Raw genomic sequence first — 9493 nt, 5'->3', positions numbered from 1 at the left:
TATGTGGCAGATGTTCGTCCATAACATGTAGGTTTCCTGAAGATGTTTGATGTCACAGTTGGACAAGACGAATTATAAACACGAATTAAGAACATGAAATTTTTTCTGGTCTCCTCATCGTCACTTTGTCATCTTTACTTAATTATAGTAGTTTACTAATGATTTATCAAGTCATAACAAATATGAAATATGAGACTTGATTTTAAGGAATTAGGAAGATGTAAATTAAAAAAAAAATGTCATTTTTTGTACTAAAATAATCTTCAAATGATTATAATAACACGTGTGAAATAATGGTAATTATATCATGTAAACTTTTTTTTATAAGCAAATCAATTTGAGCGCTCTCGTATAATTTCTGCTCCGTCCGAGTTTTGACTGTGACGTCACTTCGCCTATTCGTTATTGCGGGCGACTCTTGCGATACGCGCGTTGATAATTTCGTATTTATTTTATCCCTCTTTGTGATTTGACACCCCAAATACGTTCTTTCACTTATAATAATATTAGAATGATTATTAATATATTATTTTATGCTAAAATGAGAGCAGTATTTTCACGTAGACTAACAAATAATCTACCGAAAGTCGATCTTTCACAAATCATGCTTTGCAATGCTGCAAAAAAATTATAATTTTTGTTAATGCAAATTGATCGTAATTGTGATTGGCAATAAATCCGTATTCTTCATGCCGATACGAAAGCTTTCCATATTCGATAGATGATAATATCGATATAGAATATAATATACATTTCCTACATTTTAATTTTACGTACACAGTTCGGGGCGCGATGGTTACGATATAAGCCACTGCATATTTTTGTAAATTTGTTTCTTGTTGATGTTGCTGAAAGTGCAAATAAAATTAACAATCTCGAATGTGAAGGATGTAAACATACTATGGCATTGGTCACATAGCGATGTGAGGAGCCTACTTTTATTGAAATAAACTGTTACTGGAAGAAACATTTTTTATGTAAAACAAGCAAACAGGGGGCAAATAAGCAGGATCTTATTGCCCCCTGTGGCTCTTCTGATGGAAAGTGATTATCGCGGTCCAAGGACACCTGTAATACCGAAGTGCTTGCAGGTGCGTTGAAGGTTTCTATGTCATAACGCAGGTGCTTGCAGGTGCTTTGAAGGTTTCTATGTCATAACGGTTCGGAAAAGTCGTCGGGTAATATGGTTCCGCAGAGTGGCTGTGCAAGGCAGGAAATACTTTAAAAATAGCGCTGTAGTAGTGGATTTCCAGACATCGAGATGGTATGGATGGAATTTAGAATTTAAACGCGATGTCCGGTGGTGAAATTCAACGCATGGGATTAATCTAAACAGGTCCTCAGAGCATTCCCCGCAAAAGATATGATAAAAGTTGCAGAGTGATAACTTGTGTCGTATTGGGATTGAGTTGTACCAAGTTTGGTTAGCCCCAATCCCAGGCTTTGTTTGATATTTTAGGCACAAGTTTATACTCATCGACGAGTTCCCGACAAATATTAGCGCGGCCGGCTTATAAGGCGTCTACAGTGCTGTTGTCTGCCAACATTGAATGATGCTAATTTGCACATGTCATTAATATGCAGAAGAAGCAAAGTAGGTGATAACACGCATCCTTGTGGAATTGACGAATTTTAAGTCAGAGCATGCACCGTCGACAACGACCTTCAGGGTCCGATCTGGTAATACTAGTGATCCAGTTGCATTATTTAATGGGAAACCGATTGAAAGAAAGCTTCGAAATATATCTCATCAAAGGCTATTTATATGTCCAGACTAACTGCTAATTTTGTTTTAGTCGAGTCCAAGAGGTGGCCTCTTGGACTCAACTACTTCAGCCCATCGGTTAGGTAAACTAGAAGTTCACCGGTGATAGCTTTACGTTTAATTTTATACTGTAACATGACGATCAATAGTGCTCTTATAAGCCTATTTGAATGAAGAATTATTTGATTTCATTTGTATCATATGTTATATATTAGACTACGTATTTAACTTTCAAAGAAACAATATGGTAAAAATCAATTTCAATGGGTCACAGTCATTAAGGATTTTTCAACTTATATTATTGGCGATACGGCGTTGTTCACAAATCATCTTCAAGATTAACAATAAACCTAAGATTAACGTTGAAATGCATTTTTCATCGATACAAACTCTAATGAAAACACTATCGGTACTCAACGTATCAAGGCCGTTATTACGAACATTCTGAATTATGTCTATATAAAGCGAATACCTATCTATAACTAGCCTGTAAAAATGAAATGTTTGATTGATCCTCAAACTAAAAACATATAAATACGACAAATTTTACTACTAAGGTACTCACATTAAAATGCTCATCACGAAAACATCTACTTGTTTTTGTTGATAATATATATAGAATAAGTATTTTTCCTGAGTTCTATTCGTTGAATTAGTGTGCTATGGTACTGTTTAATAAATATATGAAAGTTTTTTTATACCATCCGAAATATAAATAAAATTAAGAATAACGCGAAAATTTAGATGAAATTGTATTGGCGAGCGACGTTGGGCGATGTGACGTCACGCGTCGATCGGTCGCTCCAGAAAAGAATTTAAGAACTCCTAATTGGTAGCACATAAGGAATTGGCTTAATGTAGCACTAACTAACCTAAGCATCTATAAAATGATTAAAAAAACAATGAACTTTAGTAGTATATATAAGTTTTGTATTTTATATTTTATAAATTCAGTTTCTATTATATGTAGACAAAATTGCAATGGTTCTTAGTTTATTTAAATTAAAATATAGATTACTTAAGAGACAGAAGTATAACTACACACTTTTGCCTATTCGGATAACGGAAAGGAACGAGTGTTTTATGCCTTATGTGAATGCCTTAAAGTTAAAGCCACTTTATATTTGTAAAATAAAGTAAAAACAATAAATTGTTTTGAATAATTTATTAAATATTTTTGAACCTCTATTTTTACAAGTATTAGCGTTCTACCATTATCAGAAACGTTTTGTTATAAGTAGTAAAAAAAATCTTTTTTACTTTCTATTTCTCTAATAATTCGATGGGGTTACAATACTAAGTGCAAGTAAGTGCGAACAGATACATCTGTGTTTGCGTATACCGTAACAGCCTGTGAATGTCCCACTGCTGGGCTAAAGGCCTCCTCTCCTCTTTTTGAGGAGAAGGTTTAGAGCTTATTCCACCACGCTGCTCCAATGCGGGTTGGTAGAATTCACATGTGGCGGAATTTCAGTGAAATTAGACACATGCAGGTTTCCTCACGATGTTTTCCTTCACCGTAAAGCACGAGATGAATTATAATCACAAATTAAGCACATGAAAATTCAGTGGTGCTTGCCCGGGTTTGAACCCACGATCATCGGTTAAGATTCACGCGTTCTTACCGCTAGGCCATCTCGGCTTTTTTGCGTATACACTTGCGCTCTATAAAATATCAGGCGCAGTTAACTAGTCTTCAAAAAGGTCAGCCATCGTCGTCGTAAGATTTTAATATTATATTATAATTGGTTTACAATTAATAAAATAATAAATTAAATAGTAAATTATGTTAATCAATTCAAAGTGTCTGTAGCAAATTATCATCTCGTTTCTTATCAATATCATTTAACGATGCAATGACGTAGTAATTGACGTATCCTGGTCATAATATTATAGGTATTATATTTATGTAACACACTGATTCATATTACACATTCCCGGGGTGCTTAGATTTTCCACATCAGACAAGCGCAAGTGTGTATAACGTGTTGCGTGCATGTTGCGCACGTGCCTCTCACGTGACGTGTTAACGGCCTATGAATGAACCACACTATTTTCTCCCACTCTTGTTACTAATCGATCATGAATGAAACATTGTGAAATACCTTATCTGAATTTGTAGAGATCATTTAGTGCATTTGGTGTAATTCTGAAGAAAAATAGCAACAGATTTAGCGATAATAGCAAGATTAATATTTTTTATTTATCACCGGTAATCGTTTTCTTTAATAACTCATTTTAAGGATTTTCTTTTTTTTCTAAATCTATCATTCATTTTGACAAGCGACAGCTCCAGACATAGTTTTACATTTACAAAATGTTAAAATTTTTTGGCAACACTGGTTTTTATAATGTTCTGAAAATGATCGAGATTTCAATTTTTCTGTTAAAAGGTCTATAAATTACCGTTCAAAAGATTTTTCAATAATTATAATATTAAATATCATAGTATAAAATACGGTTAAAAACTTAATTCGTCTATTCGTTGTTGCGTAGCTATAATTTGCCAGCAGCAAGAAAATTTTGTTTGTTCTTTGGTAGTAGTTTAATGGTCTACTGTATAGATCACGTAGATTTCATCTGAAGATTTCGTATTTACATCCGCATCAATGAATTTTCAAGCCACTTCATTTATTTTTTTAATAATATGCCTCGTGTTCATTCAAGAAAAATCATGAGGAAACTTGCATGTTACTCAAGTATCTTACGTGCTCTCTTTTATAGAACGGAAACTATTTATAAGTAATTTGTTTAGACACATAATTTTTATAACCGGTCAAATCACTTGTTATATATATATATCGATTTCTGTATCTTAGTATTATAACTATTACATATCATACTTTTAGCTGAATATCGCTGTAACTCATATACTATTACAAAAATGTATTTATTTGTAGCAATAATATATATATTTTTTGTAATTAATTTATCATAATCAAATAAACAATACCTTACGCTCCGTTAGTAGATAGATGTATTACTCTGTGCAAAGTTTTACAATAATGATCATTAATTAAATGTAAATAGAAACTAATTTGTCGTGCTTGCTTTTGTTTGTCACGGGTTTATACAGAATTATAATTACAACCTTGATTTACAACAATTACATAAATACATAATATACAGATATACACATAATATATATTGATTATTTACTTATAAAAGATTATTATTTACTTTTTTTTTTCAATATAAGTTATTCGCTATTTGACAGCTTAAATACATTTGATCTCATAACTATATTTAGTATGTATCAAATTTTTGTGATGAAATATTCATTAAAAAATACGATTCACTTAGCATTACCCCAAGAGGTAACGCTAAACGTTTGCTGGTATGGAGTGGTAGGTACCACAAACACCACAAGAATTGCCAAACTGTTTATACACATAGTACAGCAATATTTTCGTGACGGTTTAAATTTTGTACTTCTAATTGCCTCATTATTATTTACCAGAAGTCTAGAGAATAAGGTGCGATAAAGAACTTCGTTTAAAAAACGGCGTGATTAGATTAATAATAGTAATATTTAGCACATAAGGTCATATATTTGATCATTAATAAATAAATTAAAATATGTTTAAGAACGAGGTAAATATTAGTACATTTAATCAAAATTATTATTTACAATAAATTAGTATGTACCTATTTGTAATATATTTCATATTGTTAACATGAAATCTTCCATTAAACATTTAAATAATAGAAGCAAACTCACTCTCACTAGGAACTCGACAATAAAATGATTTAAGATTATTTACAGAAGTCTGTTTGATTTAGTGTTTGATATTAATATAGGAACTGTAAGGAAGCATATTGTAAAATAGGGACAAGTACATCCAGTCTCTGAAACTTCTGTCAAAGTCAAATTTACATCTCAAGTCAGACTTGCGGCATCGTATGCCATAGCCAATTAAATCTCAGGTACAGTCATTCGGTCGTCAAAAAGAGTTTACCTAAAAAGTTTTCTAGGGGTTTTAAAAAATAGTTAATTACCAATTTTCAAAACTACCGCCTGACTTTCCAGGTAAAACTACCAAATGATAAAATAGTTAAAAATACCAAATGAAATCATTTTGATATTGATTAAGAAACTAGAAGATTGTTATGTTCTATTTTTTAATAAAATTACAATAATGTATCTATTTAGTGTTTAATATATTATATATTAATTATGACTTCTCTTATGATTCTGCAAAACTTGCTAATTGAACATCGAATATTATCATGTGAAATTTTCAGTTAAGTGGAGTGGAGCGAGCTATGCTTGGAGTATTTTTGAAGGATAAGATCAGAAATGAGATTATCCGGAAAAGAACCGGAGTCACCGACATAGCTTGCAAAATTAGCAGGCTGAAGTGGCAGTGGGCTGGTCACGTATGTCGTTGAACCGATGGCCGTTGGAGCAGACGAGTCCTAGAGTGGAGACCGCGAATCGGCAAAAATCGGCAAGCGCAGCGTAGGGCGCCCTCCAGCCAGGTGGACCGACGACTTAAAAAGGTGGCGGGCACCAACTGGATGCGGAAAGCAGAGGACAGGGAGCTTTGGCGCACCTTGGGAGAGGTCTATGTTCAGCAGTGGACAACGATTGGCTGTTGATTGATTGATTTGAAATTTTCAGTTTTGATTTAGAACATCGGATGAGTGGATTATTTCTGTTTCTATACTCACCGTTGTTGTTGGAGCCACGAGTGCCTCTGGCAAGGTTTTTATTTTGCGCCACTACTGTTTGGCTTTGTAATTTGTGGCATGAAGGTACAGACTGTGTGTCTGCAAGATGCGACCTTTTGTGAAATTTTTATAACATCCTTATTAATAACCGATGAGCTTTCCATTTCTTGTCAGCATCCACGTCCAAATGTATGGCAATGGCCCTCGCCATTTATGCAAGCCGAAACGAACCAAATGAAAGCAAACTTGACAAGTTTATCAGTAATTATAAATGAGGTCAATTAAATAATGCTGTTTTGCAGCCAGATTCTCATCGCTTAGTTCATATATGGGTTTCGTCAAAGCAAACAAAATTAATCTAAATTTTATTAGTAGCAATGGAAGAGTTCCACTATTTACTATGTAAGTCCAGGTTACATTATCAGACTTCGCTTAGTGTACGGGACTTCTCAAAATTAAGGACACGAGTGCAAACGGGGTTTATCATTGAAAAATTTTGCCGTCCTGCATCCATGATTTGATTAACTCGATAGTACCAAATTAATGTGTTTTCAATCGAATTACATTTATATGTACTACTTATGTAGTTGAATTTTTTATCGATTCATTTTTCGAGAAAAATATTCGAAAAAGATCTCGAATTGGTATCTCATTTATCTAATAGAATTCTAATGATTCAATGATGACTTAGGCATTGATAACGTTTCATTAATTGCCAATTAATCTTATTATGTCAATCGTTTTGATACATTTACATATACACGTGTATATTATTGCATTTGTTTTGTAAAATAATAGAAACTCACAAATATCATAATTTACTTTTTTATTCTTATATTCTAAAATTTTCACTTTTATCTGTTATTATATTATATATTATGTTATACCGTAAACTAGGCTTAGGCTGTATTTAAATAATTACACGCTTTTAAATATTTGTCTTTGTATAATACTATTTTTTTATTAAAGTTTCAATATCTCATTTTTATTCTTCATTTTCTTGACAATTATTTATTTTCCTCTATGCGTTCTTAAACTATTCCGATTAAGATGAAACTTTGGTAAGATTTTCTGCGGATCTTAGGGAAGGCTCTGAACAAAAAAAGAAAAAATATATATTTGTATACTTATGCTTACATAGATTCTTATTCTACCCGTGCGAAGCTAGTTAATAATATATAATAGAAAACTCAATAATGCAAGTTATGTTTGCCTTCGTATAATTGTATATTATTTTGTTTAATATAATTGAGCATATTATTGTTATTGTAAATATAATAACAAATAATAATGTAACAAATGCTAGCAAACCTATTTTATAATAAATAACTTAAAGAAAATTGAATAATATTATATGCATTAACTAGCATAGCATTAACCGTAACACATTTTAAGCCCCAACCACAATTAATATGCTTAGAAGACGTGATTCTCAATTGATAATTGCGAACAAAAACTCAGGCAACCACCCTTAAACTCATGACTCATCAAGATACTACGAGGTGTACTCTCTTTTTATTAAATAGATAAAAAAACGTGTTTTGACGTTTAGTTATTAATTCCTATATTAAATGTAATATGTTCGCAAAGGTGTGCTTATTGCCGTCCATAATAATAATATCTATCTGATTTTTTGTGTCATCCTGATTCATATCTTTTATTTAGCTTTAAGGTACATTGTAGCCGAGATGGCCTAGTGGTTAGAACGCGTGAATCTTAACCGATGATCGTGGGTTCAAACCCGGGTAAGCACCACTGAATTTTCATGTGCTTAATTTGTGATTAAAATTCATCTCGTGCTTGACGGTGAAGGAAAACATCGTGAGGATACCTGCATGTGTCTAATTTCATTGAAATTATGTCACATGTGTATTCTACCAACCCGCATTGGAGCAGCGTGGTGGAATAAGCTCTAAAACCTTCTCCTCAAAAAGGGAGAGGAGGCCTTACCCCAGCAGTGGGACATTAACAGGCTGTTACTGTACTGTTACTGTACATTTTAGTTTCGTTAATAACGCAACGACTAGGGTTATCCACAGAGCGTAATTAAGCAGTACGATGAAAACCGGTCTTAGATAAAAAGAAATGTATGCAGAACGTTTGTGTAAATAACTATTATGCAAAGTCTTTAAGCACGTCCTACTCTATGAAATAAAGAAAATGGGAAGATGGGTTATGTGGGATTTTATTATTAGCTGAAATCTAGCGATGGTGAACATCCAAAGGGATCGGGTCGAAGGGCCACGGTGTCGTTTTCAAATACACATCGGTTACAGGCACTCGCCGAGCTTCGTTCGTGGCTCGGTGGAGCTTTACTCCTCCTCCTCCAGGGGGAAAGAGAACATTGTATTGTCTTCTTAATTATGGCCAGTAGACAATCGAAAAGGACACTTGACAAAGAATACAGGTTGTTTGTATATTAATTATTATACCACAATTTTTTTTTCTTTAAACTAAATGTTTTTATTTATATTGGTTCTTAACAGTACAATATTAAATATATAAATAATTAATGAATATCATTCATTAAAACAATAATTCATTAAAGTAACTAATTTTCACAAATCCTTAAATCTATCCTTTATGAATCAATCCGCCCTTTTGTGAAAAGTGTTTGAAAATATCTTCGGTTGTTTTTGAGTTTATCGCGTTCAGATAGACAGACAGACAAACGAAGGGATTTTGTTTTATTGATACTATTAAAACAAAAAAAAAAGAAGAAAATAAAATACATTCAATTTAATGGCTTTTCTATTCGCTTTTAATAAATATGAGCCTCAAATATGTAGATATACAAGCGTGTCATACTTAATATGTTTCTTACTTTTAGTAGGCTAAAATAAAATTTTGTAGTTTGTAATTACGTTAGTAGAAAGCTTTTCTAGTTTATATATTATTTAATTTACACACTTGAGATTGTAAGGCCATTTATTATGTTAGGCTCAAGGTTAATCCTCAAAATGCAAATCCTCAAACTTGAAATCATTCACACCACTTTTTACGTGTTACTTGGCCCTGTCATTTAAAAGCATGACTAACCAGACCGAAGAAACT

At 32.6% G+C, this 9493-nt stretch overlaps 1 protein-coding gene across 1 annotated transcript in view; it reads left to right on the top strand.

The window, feature by feature from the left end:
* The window catches only part of LOC126771132 (coiled-coil domain-containing protein 85C-B), a 142780-nt gene that overhangs the window by 73522 nt on the left and 59765 nt on the right, over positions 1 to 9493 (top strand). The window lies entirely within an intron of this gene.

Source organism: Nymphalis io, chromosome 10, assembly GCF_905147045.1.
Source record: "Nymphalis io chromosome 10, ilAglIoxx1.1, whole genome shotgun sequence".
Taxonomy (NCBI): Eukaryota; Metazoa; Arthropoda; class Insecta; order Lepidoptera; family Nymphalidae; genus Nymphalis; species Nymphalis io.
The sequence above is the reverse complement of the archived record's forward strand: the minus strand, read 5'-3'. Positions and strand labels throughout refer to the sequence as shown.